We start from the raw sequence: 14,001 nt of genomic DNA on the forward strand, positions 1-14,001 counted from the left end.
AGAATACACAAATAATATGAATAAGATTAAATAATGAATCCAATAAATTTAATAGGAAACTCAATATAGAGAAGACAAAATGTTTTAAGCAGAAGAATTTCCACATGACTATGAAGTATGAGAAGTTTTAATCTACTATATCAAAAAATTGCCTCCAACACACAAACTCACTGCCTGTACAGTCAATCCCAACTCAGAGCGACACTAGAGCAGGGTAGAACTGCCCGTGTGGGTTTTCAAGGGTACAACTCTTTACAGGAAGAGGATGCCTCATTGTTCTTCCAATCTGATTTATTACTAACTGGGAAAATGCAAAATAGACAAATGTGAAACACAGCTCATAAAATGTAAGAATGTCAATTGCTAGGCAGGTGGGATGTAACTTGCTTTGGGAGACTATGTAAGTAAGTACAATGATGATGCATTAGTGATGTGGAGCCATATGTGTGAAGAAGATTGAATTTAAATTGAGTAAACTGAGATTTAGAACAGCTTGTGCTTTCCTAGATTAGGAAAAACTTAAATAAATTACATTGTTATAAGAGGCAGTTCAGCTTTACTGAGCTAGACAATCAATTTGAATTATACAAAAGAACATGAAATCCATACTGCTCACATTTATTTTAGTCAGATAAACACTGGGAAAAATACGCACAGATATCCCTATTGAATATGAATTTAGCTTTATGTAACAGTAATATTTATAAAAGAAATACTTTTTTGATTTTCCAATAGAAAGTCATACTCAGACTGTTACTCTTTCTTCAATTCATGGTTTTATAAGTTCATGTTTACCTATATATGGAAATGAAAGAAAAAATGAGGAGTTTAAAAACCATGTGTAAATTCACTAAAATATTTAAGATAAAACTGTTTAATGAATGCTGGCTTTAGGGTACTGTAAACAGTCAATCTGCAGGTGATTCTTAAGGATATTACTATAGGAAAGTCAATATCGGCATCATGGATAACAGAGTGAATTGTATGTTCTAATAATAGGTCGCATTTCCATCACCTTGTACCAGCTGTCAGGCATTTAAATTCACAGAAATCAAAAGTTATTTCAGTCATTAGTAGTTTTTAATCTAGACATCATATGCAATAGAATTATCCTTTATCACTCTAATTATTTAGTTTTAATATACAAATTAGACAGAAGCAGTTGTCCAATAATTGGTTTTTTTATGTATAATACATCTCTCTTTTTTTCCATAAATGAAAAACAGTAATCTGTGTAAGTTGTGTGTACAACAATCATCATATATTATCTCCACCATTAAACTTTGGATTGAAAATATTGAACTTAAATCTACATTTAGAATTCTAAAATAGAGTTTCTTCGTGATGCATTTCTCTCTGTAGTTAGCTAAAAGAATTATAGCATACAGTACATTACAATGCAGCCATATTGAAATATATAGGAACATACACTTGTGAATTGAAATACACAGGAACATACATTGCAGGCATATTGAAATAAGCAATCACAATTCAAATATATAATCAAGTACATATGATGCAATAAAGTATGTGTAACACTGAAAAAATAAAATACACCTGTAGAGAAACAAACCAACACACCTACAAAATTACAGTTTAAATGTAACTTGAAGAGTGACTTTATTAAGTATTTCACTTTAAAGAATTATCTATATGAGAACAAACTGCCAACAAAAACACTGCCAGCAATAAGTACATTCTGTTTCATCGTTACTGTGTAGGGTTTTGAGGCTGTAGATCTTTATGTGGGCAATTACAGTCATCACTCAGGTGTGTTTAACGAGCTAATCTTGTGGTTATCAGTCCAAAACTTACCAGATGGCTCCACCAAGTACGTGGAACCAGAAAATGAAGTTTTAGGTGACTGAGTCTGAATTAATGGGAGTGAAACATCTTGAGCAAAAATTACCAAATTTAGAAACAAAGTGAAAAAATCAAACAAATGTCATTGAATGTGAGCATAGAAAATTTTAACTTAGAGCATACTTGGATGTGTACATTTTCAAATTTAAGTAAAATAGAGTTAGAGAATTCTGAATTTTCACCAACCTTTACCAAACAATGAGAGAACACATGAGAATATGATTAATTGTCCTAGTATATTTCTTTATGGAACACAATATTGGATTAGTAAAATTGCATCACTTACTTAATATTTAACTTCTAATAATTAATATTCAACAAAAAGTATCTACTAGAAAATATAACTCATTGTTTAAGTAAAACTTTTTACAAATAAAATACTGTATATTTATATGCCCCCACATTTTTACTCAACTAGCAAAATGTATCAAATTTTTAACGTTATCTGAGTGTCAAAGTTAAAGAAGATGTGATTCAATTATTATTTCAAGTAAAACAGAGGAGCACACACTTAGAAAGAAAAGCAAGCATTTAGCAGAACTTGGAATATCTAAACATCATTCTGCTAAGAGCACTCTTGATTTCCTTGTTCCTCAGGCTAAAGATGAATGGATTCACAAAGGAGGGTACTATGGAGTAGAACACAGATGCAAGAAAGCTTTGAACCAATGATGCATTTGAGTTGGGGCCCAAACAACCAAATATTGCAGAGGTTAGAAACAAAATGACTGTAGCTAGCTGTGGGGAGCAGGTAGACAAGGCTTTGTTTCGGGCTTGCATAGATTTCATCCGGAGCACAGTAGAAAATATGTGAACATAGGAGGTGAATAAGACAACAAAACAGATTAAGCCAAAGCCAGAACTGACTGCAAGAGCCACTGTTTCAGAAAACTGCACAGACTGGGATGAAATGCTCAGTATTTGAGGAATGTCACAGAAAAACTGGTGAATGACATTGGATTTTGTGAAGGGCAGCCTGAACATGGTGCCTGTATGGATTGCTGAATACACCAGCCCACTGGCCCACGAGCCCCCTGACATCTGTGTGCACAGCCGTGGGTTCATGATGAGCTGATAATGCAGAGGCTGACAAATGGCAACATAGCGGTCATAGGACATGACCACAAGGAAAAAAAACTCTGTGATTGCAAATAAGATAAATAAGAAAACTTGGGTCACGCATTCTCTGAGAGAAATCACTTTACTGTCCATCAGAGAATTTAAAACTGATTTGGGAACAGTTACTGAAATACAGCCAAAATCTAGCAAGGACAAGTTGGCTATAAAGAAGTACATTGGGAAATGAAGGTGCTTGTCTGTTATAATGACAGTAAGAGTTAGAAGATTTCCAGCCGTGGATCCCAGATAAACCAGTAGGAAAAGCAGACCTTGCAAGACCTGGAGCTCCCGGGAGCTAGTGATGTCCATGAGGAGGAACTCTGTGATGATGGTGAGGTTGTCCATGTCTGCTAACACACCCTCTGCTCCCTAGAATTAAATGATAAAATTATACAACCTACGAAAACAGATATTCTGACTATCCTCATAAGAAATTACATCTCTTACAAAATTTAGTCTACTCTTTTTAAATAATTGTGTTACTTGGTAAGTAAATAAGGAAAATAGCAAATAGTAAATAATAAAATGAAGATTCTCCATATAATAAACATGAAAATGTTAATATACATATATCTATTTCAATTAACTTTTAATTTTTTCATTAAAAATCCAAATATAAATCACTTAAATGAATAAAACCAAACCTGAGCACAGAGTTGAATATTTATCCTCTCTCTGCTAAAATGCCTCTTAGAGTTCTCCTATACAAGGCCCAATAACATGCTTTTCTAAGACCCTTCAATGAAAATACTCTCTAGTACATTTTTCTTTCTCATAATGTAAGTATTAATCTAAACCAATGGTGTGATATACATGATGTTCAGTAATGAATGTCTAATTTCATTTTGGAGAATGCTATATAGTTATATCTCTAAATCCTCAGGGAAAGGTAGTAATTAATTATAGCTCCCAAAATGATTAAGGGCCTTCAATGACTTATTTCTCATATATAATCTCATTTTGATTCTGATTAATTATATGCATTATTTGAGTTTTTAGGGAAACCTTATAATAGTGTTAGTAAAACATGTAAAAGCAAAATTTCCTAAGATAAATTGCAGGTCAGAACTTTTTTCTATGGATAATAGGATTAATTACTCTTAGAAAAGATAGAATAAGTTGTGGCATTATATACATTAAATACTGAATAAATCGAGTGAAGCATGTGTGTAAGAATGACTTTTGAAATAAGATTGAAGTATTCATACCTAAGTGTCTGAAACAACTTCTAAGTATTTATTAATGGTAAATCACCAGCAATAAACTTTAATGTGACAGCAATAGAATGAAAGACATATACTGTCTGTTATTGAACTATATAGAGCTGGTAATATAAAATTTAGACCACACCCTTACTGATGTTTCTGAGACGATAAGAAAAAAAACAGTAGGCCTGAATCATCAAGCCTGAAGATTCCCACCAAGAGTTGAGCAGAAACAAAATGGTACCTGGGTACAGTGCATGGTGAAAGAAAAGGGTCAAAAAAAAAGATAATAAAAGGAGCAACAGTAATAAAAACATTTTCTATAAGAAGAAGAGTACTTGAGGCTTAGGGTGAGGGTAGATAGAGTTAGGGAGCTGATACCAAAGAGTACAAGGAAAAATAAAGTGTTTGGACAATGACAGTGTTATTGTAAAAATAATTGTAAAATCATGCTTAATCTAATTGAACCATGAATTGTTATATCTTTAAGAGCTCCCAATAAAATGAAAAAATGAATCGCACCTGGGGTCATAAAGACTTGTCTTAAAAAAAAAGCAGCCATCTGTGTAAAATATCAACTAAGTCCACATCGAAACAGCACACTGGCCTGTGTGATCCAAGGATCTTAAATTATATAGTCCAAATCTGAAGGAGGGGTTGATATCGGCTGTGTTAGACTGAGTAGATTAGAGAAACAAAGCCAGGGAGATTCATATGTGTCTGAGAGATAGTCTTATATAAAGGGTTATTGTACACTAAGAACGTATCCTAACCCAGTCCAGAACCAGTCCACAAATTTGATATTAGTCCGTATGTCTCATACCAATATATAAAGTCTCTTCAGACTCACGAAACACATGCAATGATGCAGAGTTCAGGATGATCACAGGCCAGTAGGTAGAAGACCTTTGGATCCAGTGGCATTGTAAGAATCTCAGCGCTGGCAGGGGTCTCTTTGTGGCTTCTCCTGTTCCTAGAGCATTGGGTCTATCAGCGTAGTTCTTGTCAGTAGAGTGGGTCTCAGGGAGTGAGACGAGGGATACATTGCTGTCAGCTATCTGTTTCACAGGGAATGGGCTGAGAAAGAGGTTTCTCCCTCCTCGAAGGAGGAAATACAGAAGTTCTCGGGATTCTCAGGAAAAGGCCATGCCCACACAGAGGCCTCATTTGTAATATTTTGATTAACAAGACAGACTCCACCCCTACACTGTAAACCTCTCAAATTGACACCAGATTATGTAACTACCCCATTGGCTTGCATTTTGAACATTTTGTTTGAAGAACTCCATTAATAACAATGGAAGCTCAAAATTCTTTTGTAGGATGATGGCATAGATTAAGCTTACAGGGAATCCCTCTGACTAGGAGTCTGAATAGCCTTTCTCTCTTAAAGGGTGCATCGGAAAATGGGTGATGGCAGGTAGGTTGCTGTTGCTAGGGGCCATCGGGTTCATTCTGACCAACAGAGAGATTCTGCACAACAGAAGGGAACGCTGCCTTGTTCCTTGCCACCCTCACAATTATTCCTATAATTAATCCCATTGTTGCAACCACTGAGTCAATCCATCTTCTTGAGGTCTTATTCATTTTTTCCACCCCACCACTTTAACAAACCTGAGGTATTCACCAGGATTTGATGTCTGCTGAGAACATATGCATATTCAAAGTATGTAAAATAAAGTATCACCATCCTTGATTAAAGAAGAAAATATTCTAAAATTGAATACAGTAATGATTGTACATCTTGATATAATTGAACTATTGAATTGTGTGATATGTGGTTTATGTGCCCGTGAAACAATTTTGAAAAAAGTTCATGCCGATGAAGGTAAATAAAAAAGAGTTGAATGAAAAATATGAGGGATCCTAAATCCAGAGAAAGTAATCTGATAGATGTTTCATCTCAGTGCATATCCCAGAGACACCTGTGAAAAATGAGAAGAAATGGTCAATAAGTTCAATACACGACTTCAAAGAGTTGACCGTACAGAATGAAAAAACATAGAACAATGAAGAGAACTAAAAAAAGTAGGGAAATTAGATTTTGTAAGAGGTTTCTATGTGGAAAATTGTAATAAAACATTAATAAATATTTATATTGAAGAAAAATAGTTCTGTAGTTATGAGCATAAAGGCATGACTCAATGTTACATGGGGCGCTCCTTCAACTATTCAATACACTCTTTAAAAAATCTGCTGACTGTTCTTGTCCCAGTAAAATCATTCTGCACGAACACAGCCTGAACCTTTTGTTTTAAGGAATAAAATATTAGTTCTTTCAGATCTCCCAAAGGACCACACCAATCCACTGCAAACCTCAACTGAATGAATTCTACTCAAGCTCTCTAGGTGCGAAAAAACCCAGTCCCTGGATTAGGTGCACAGAAGCACTCTACTGCATTTAGCCTCAGAACAAAGGCACACAGCTCAGATTTCCCAATTAAATGTCCAGACGTGCTCCACTCCACAAGCCACCCTCCAGCACTGAAGCTTTTACATGCTTCCCAGTTTGGGTTGTTCAGGACTGTGTTCCATGCTCTGGCTCCTTGTTCTGTTACTGCTCTTATGAAGTTAAAGCTCTTTCTGGATACAGAAAATTCAAGGGTGCAGTGTTCACAGGACTTGCTCCACTCCTGACTCTTCTAGTAAAGCTAGTGCTTCTCTGAGGGCACATTTTAGACACAGCAGGATGTCATTCCAGGGAATCCTGTTCACAATTAATCACAGGTGAATTCTGTCATTGCCTCATATCCCTCCCCGATTCTTTCTAAGTCTATGAAGGAAAAGGTAATTTGGTCGGTCAGAAACTTCAACTAGGAGGTCAGGGAAAATGTCCACTAGATAGGACTTACCCATCAGGAGCTCCTGCTGCCAGGCCAGCAAATTGGGAGGTAAGGTGAAGGAGATGGAGTCATGACATTAGAATTGTGGAGATGGAGTCATGAAATTACAATTAGGGTGCTAAAGTCTCCCCTGAATCCCTTTTTTTGGCGTGGGATTTCCACTCACAAAGGGAACTAAGAATATTCTAAATCGCTCTAGGTTTGATGAGCCAGCAGGCTCCAGCTGAAAAGCTCCTCGTGTCCTTGCTGGGAGTAGCGATTTCTTCAGGTGGACACCCTACAGGGGACACGATCCCAGATACAAGGAGAACCCTATGCTGGAGCTCTCCATGCTGTTGACTGCCATGAGCTCATAGTCTGGGGATTAGAAGTGGTGGGTCGCCATAATTTGGATTAGAAATAAAATGCAGAATTTTACCAGAGGCAGATCGCAATATGGGAGAAACAACCCCTCTGATAAACTCTATCTCAACCTGGGGGTCAGCGTGATAGTCCCCAAATCGGAGCGCCTCATAAGCAAAATATAAAAAAGAGTGAAATATTTATTATTGGTTAAAAATTCAAACTCCAGTCATGATGCTTAGTTCCAAGGAGCACATAGATGGGGACCCTTAGCATAAGAAGCCCAGCTAAGGAATGTCAGAACTTAGATACAGGGCCTAGAGGCTGTTTGCATAACAAAGACCCACTAACTCTAGTCTAAGCTTCTAACAGAGCACTGAGCTGCAACCCACAGTGACAGAGACAATTTAATTTGATTCTATTGAAGCTGACCAAGGTGATAAAAAAAATCCTTTGATCTAGTATGGCACCAGTTATCTAGATAGGACAATAAGCCCAGCTTCCCTCTCAGTGGTGCTATACACAGCTAAGGAGGTCCTGCCTGGCTGGGGGCCCAACATGGGGCTGTGGAAACACCATTCACCCCTCCCCCTGCTGTTGCGCTACATACAGCACAAGGCAGGAATACCAGTGAACTCCAGCACTCAGTGCCATGGTGACAATTGACACTTGACCGCTGGTGCAATCTTGCCTTCGAGAGTAATCCAACCCTGCATCTGTGGAACCCTACATAAAGGGTGGACACCTCCTAGATACTTTGAGGAAGAGTAGGAACAGCTCCAGCACTCACGGATAGGTGATCAAGTCACAGTTATTTCCTTACTTATCACTGTATTTCTTCTTTCTTTATTCACTCGCCCTTCTATCTTTCCCACCACAGCCCCAACGAGCTCAGGTTTCTGTTGGGTTTATTTTTCTCTTTCTTCTTTTTCCATCTTTTCCCCACACCTTTTCCCTCTTTCTCTTCTCTCCTTCTCTTTCCGATCATATGTCACTACTGACTTCCAGGTCACTACCCTCTGACTAGGGCAAATCAATCCAAATAGAAGGAGTAACTTCAGCCTGCCCTCCGTGGGAGTGCTATACACCACACGAAGCAGCTATGGCAGCCATCTAAACTGCGCTGTGCTGCTGAGCAAACCTCCGTCAGACATCTAAGGTAAGGTGAACAGATTTTATCATTGCTAAAGCAGGACAGCATTGATAAAACCCATATCCTGGCAAAACAGCCACATGGCAGTCAAAAACCGTATACCCTAGCTTTTTGTGCATTTTTCCCCCAAATCGGGAATTTTTAAAAATGCTGTGGAAAACAGAAAAATTGTTAAAAATTGGGATTATGCCTCCAAAAGTGTGACGTCTTGTCAATTTAAGTGATCTCGTCAACAAGGAGAATTCCACCTAACACCTTTGGGTCTTTGATTAAAAGGGCACACCAACCTGCCATTGTGGGCAGTCTAAATCCCTCTGGCCCTGCATTCAAGCAATCAGGGATCAGCATTCTCTTTGTTCTTTATTTCCTCCTTCTCTCTCCATTCCCTCTTTACCATCACAGCCAATCTTAGTGAACACAGTTTAGTTTTTCTCCTCTTTCTCCTCTTTTTATTTCTTCTCTGTTTCTTTTTTCACTTATCTCTCTGCTTGTATGATTCTCCTTCTCCCGCACTGTCCTTTCCTATGTCACTGCTGATTCCCAGACCCATACCCTCTGACTAAGGCAACTCTGCCCACCCAATAGGCAGCCTAACCCCAAGAATAGTGCTGCACACATCATGAGACAGTGCTACACACGTCACAGCTCAGGGTAAGCTATCTCTTTATCAATTTAAATTTTTTTTCTCTTCTTCACTTTCTTTTTTTCTTCGTTTTATTTCTTTTATTGATATTTCAATTTTTCTTCTTTTCTCCTCTTCTTCTAGCTCTTCTTTCTTTACTGCCACAGTCTTAGCATATTCAGTTCTCCCTTTTTGTTGTTTTCTTTTTTCTATTTCCTTTATTATATGATTTACTGTTTTCACTTGTGTTTATTCTGTGTGTTTTAGTAATGTGTGTGTGAGTGGGTATTAGTTTTCTTGGCATTGTTGCTCCGGTATTTTGTACCTCTTTCCTTCTTTTTTGTCTCCCTATCCTCTCTTTGCTGTCTCAATCCATTACCAGCCTCTACGCCACTCCCCTCAGCCTAGGAATCTCTGAAGGCCCAATTGGGGGAGCTCCCACATGAATGTATTGGCTTTTCAAGCAGCTTGGGAAATCACACCAGTCCTCTTCCTCACACCAAGCAGCAGGGTGTTCACTCCTGCGAAAATCGGGGACATCTCCAGCCTAAACCACAAGGCCCTACATGTGATTGGGGCAAACACCTGAACTCCAGTGATAGGGCTTGACATTAACTCAGGAATATTCACCCAACCTCCAAGGCAATTGCTCTGTATATGGTAATCCCCCCTGCCAACTACAGAGCTCTACACTTAGGAGGGTGTAACCCCCGTGCACTCCTCGGCATCCCAGTTACAGAGGGAAACACCAAAGGCCACTCCAGGTGCTCCAAGCACCATGAGGCCTACTTAGAGATCAGCCAGTGAAGCAATGGCTTTGTGGGCCCACAAAAACCCAACCAGTGTCAAATGAGAGGAATATCCAACTCACATTCCAAATAATGGAATAATGGATGGCTAGGCTAAGAGTGAAAACACAGGAAGATACAGCAATAGCCTGATAATTCAGTCTAGCTAAAGTAGCTGGTTCATAGAAGCACTCATATGAGTCCCCTAAGAGAGAGCCCAGTGCTCTTGGACTCTGGAAGATGGCTGCAACTCCTCTAAAACAACACGTAAACAGCAACCAGATTTAACAGCTTCAACAAAAAAGCAGGTGAACAGAAGATAATGCCAGAAGAAGCAATGAACCCAATGATGTGCATAAAAAGAAGCAGATATTGATCTGCGCAAAAAGAAATTTTCAGAATGGTGCTTGGAGTCATCAATGACATGAAGGAAGCAATTCAGAAAAAAGATGCAATGATAGAGGATATAGAGGCAACACACCTATAAGGGAAATGCAAGAGTTAAGGAATGAAATAAAAAAAAATCCAGTGGCAAATTGACAGACCTTACCAACAGACTGGAGGAGTCAGAGTATCTCAACAGTGACCTAGAGGATAAACAAGCAGACCTCAACAAATGGGAAAAACAGTCAAATAAGTCAATTAAAGAAGCAGAAGAAAACGTAAGAGCCATGTTTGATGCTAGGAATAGGAACAATATTAGAACAATTGGACTACCAGAATAAGACACAACAAAGAAGTCAACAGGGAAAACAGCGAAAGAGGGAAACTTCCCCAGCGTAATAAATGAAAATCAGGCAACTATTCAGGAGGCTGAAAGAACACTAGCCAGACTGAATCCAAGAAGTCGCTAAGACACATAATTTTCAAATTGTCCAACTATAAGGAAAAGGAGAAGACCATTTAAGCAGCTAGGGAAAGGGAAACAATTATGTATAAATGTACCCTAATAAGAGTATGTTTACACCTATTGGCGGAAAACATGAAGAGGAAGGAATGGAGTAACATATTCCAAAAATTGAAGGAAAACAATGCAAACCCAAGAATACCCTATGCAGTGAAATTATCTATTAAGATAGATGGAGAAGTAAGATTCTTCCCAGACGAGGAAAACTTCAAAGAATACATAAAAAGAAATCCAGACCTACAAAGATCCTTGCCAATCCAGTATGGGCAGAAGATCAACACTCACCAAGGCAAATAAGAGACCATCACGTAGAACAACTCCACCCACAGGACTACAAGAGAAAACAGCCACAAGGATAGCATCAACTTAATAGTGGAAAGAAGGTAAATACAAACCACAAACACAACACATGCGGATAATATAGGTAGATAGGAAAATATCCACCAAAAAGGTACAAGATGAATCACAGAGTCCACAGATGGATGCAATAAAACGGTTTTCAATGTTGTGAACACAGACATTAAAAGGCAGAGACTAACAGACTGACTCAGAAAACATAAGCCAATGATCTGCTGCCTCCAAGAGACACATCTCAAGCTAGCAGACAAAAACAGGTTAAGAATTAATGGCTGGAGAAAAATAAACAACACAAATGCCAATGTAAACTAAGCAGGGGTAGCAATCTTAATATCTGATCAATTTAACCTCAAGATACAGGCCACTACAAGATAAAAAAGGTACACTATACAATGCTCAAGGGACTAGTAGACCAAGAATCAGTAAACATAATTTATATATATATATATATATATATATATATATGCACCTAATGAGAAACCTACACAATTTGTAACTCAAACACTCCAAAAATTTGAAAATAATCACAGGTTTAACAATTGTATTTGGTGATTTTGATACAATGATCTCTGAAAAAAAAAATAATTGGGAAAGAAACTCAACCAGGAGGCTACAGATCTAAATAGCACAATTTGACAAATTAACTTGGTAGATATTTTCAGAGCCTTCCACCCACAGTTAAAACATTCACATTCTTTTCAAGCCCACATGGCACATATTTGAAAATAGACCACATGCTGGGGCACAAGTCACACTTGAGTAAATTCCAGCAAATAGAGAGTATGCAGACATCCCTCTCAGATCATTGTGCCAAAAGGCTGGAAATTAACAGAAAGAAGGTGAAGAAAGCAAAGGCAAACAATTGGAGGATGAACAAATCTCTATTGCAAAAAGAATGAGTTTTGACCCAGATCAGAGGTGAAATCAGGAAGTTTCTAGAAACCAATGAGAACAAAAATACGATGTATCAAAACCTGTGGAATACAGCAATGGCATTTATCAGAGGAAAGCTGATAGCAATAAAAGCACACTTGAAAAAAGAAGAGTGGCTCGTGGATATGTTGGCACAAACTTACACAATTAGAGTAGAGTCTACAGAACAACCCTACTAATCTCAAGGCATAGATATAATAAAAATTAGAGCTGAAATACAGGAGAAGGAAAACAAGAAACCTATGTAAAAACGAATACTGCTAAAAATTGGTTATTTGAAAGAATTATCAGAATTGATAGGCCGCTGGAAATGTAGCTAATGAAAGGAAGGACCAAATGACAATTGCAAGGATGAGAGATGAAACATGGGACATTGCAAGAGACCCTAATGAAATTAAAAGCATAATTACACAGTACTATGAAGGTCTATACTCTAATGAATTCAATAATTTGAAAACATGGAAAAATATTTGGAAACACACTCCCTCCCTAGACTACCCCAGATGGATGTCAAGAATCTCAACCGACCCATAGCAATGAAAGAAAGAGACAAGGTTATTAAGGGATTGCCAACCAAAAAATTCTCTGGGTCAGATGGCTTCACAGTAGAATTCTACCAAGCGTTCCGGGAAAAAACTGACAACAATCCTACACAAACACTTCCAGAAAACTCCCAAACTCTTTCTATGAAGCTAGTATAGCTCTGATACCTGAAGCGGGCAGTGATACCACAAGAATCGAGAGCTACAGACTGATATTCCTAATGAATATTGATGCAAAAATCCTTAACAAAGTACTGGCCAATAGAATTAAAAAGCATTAAAAAATTAATACACTGTGACCAAGTGGGATTCATACCAGGGATTCTTGTATGGTTCAATATATGAAAGAACATTAACATTACTCACCACATTGGCAGGAAAAATGATTAGAACCACATAATAATATTGACAATGAGGAAAAAGCATTTGACAACATCCAACACGTATTCCTGTTTAAAACAATCAAGAAGGTTGGAATAGAAGTAAAATTCCTCAATATTATACAAGCCATATATAAAAATCAAACAGCCAACATGGTAGTTGGCTGGATGAACATTCTGGAGGAGAAAACAATTGGACCAAAGGTTCTTGGGTTACATGGGAGAAGTGGAGGTGGTGTTGACCAACCCAGGGACAAGGGTACAACATGTGATCCAAAATTAGTGGCAAGGAAACTGTGAGAGGTCTGGTAGGGATTCAGCAAGGGCAATGTAACTGAAAGAAATTACAGAAACCCAAATAAAGGCTGAGCATGACAGTGGAACAAGAGGAAAGTAAAAGGAAATAGAGGGAAAAATTAGGTGACAAAATGTATTTATCGAGGCCTAAATACAGGCATTCACATATTAAATACATTTATATAGGATGGTGGGGAAATAGATCTATGTCCATATATTTATAGGTTTAGTTTTAAGGCAACAGATGGACATTGGACCTTCACTAAAGTACTTACTCAATGCAAAAACATGATGTTCTATGAAATTGTCATTCCATGTTGCATACCTTCCCGATACTATTGCTGAAGACAAATGTTTGCATAAGCAAATGTGGTGAAGAAAGCTGATGGTGCCCGACTATCAAAAGATATAGTTTGGGGTCTTAAATGTTTGAAGATAAACAAGAATCCATCTAGCTGATAATCATCAAGCCTACATGGAAGAAGCACACCAGCTAGAGTAGCTACAAAGTGTACAAGCAACAGGTATCAGATATCAAGGAACAAATAATCATATCAGTGGGTGCCCACATTCCCAATATAATCACTGAAGACAATCGTGTGCATAAGTAAATGTGGTGAAGAAAGCTGATAGTGTGCAGCTATCAAAAG

This window comes from Tenrec ecaudatus, chromosome 2, assembly GCF_050624435.1.
Source record: "Tenrec ecaudatus isolate mTenEca1 chromosome 2, mTenEca1.hap1, whole genome shotgun sequence".
In the NCBI taxonomy this organism is placed as follows: domain Eukaryota; kingdom Metazoa; phylum Chordata; class Mammalia; order Afrosoricida; family Tenrecidae; genus Tenrec; species Tenrec ecaudatus.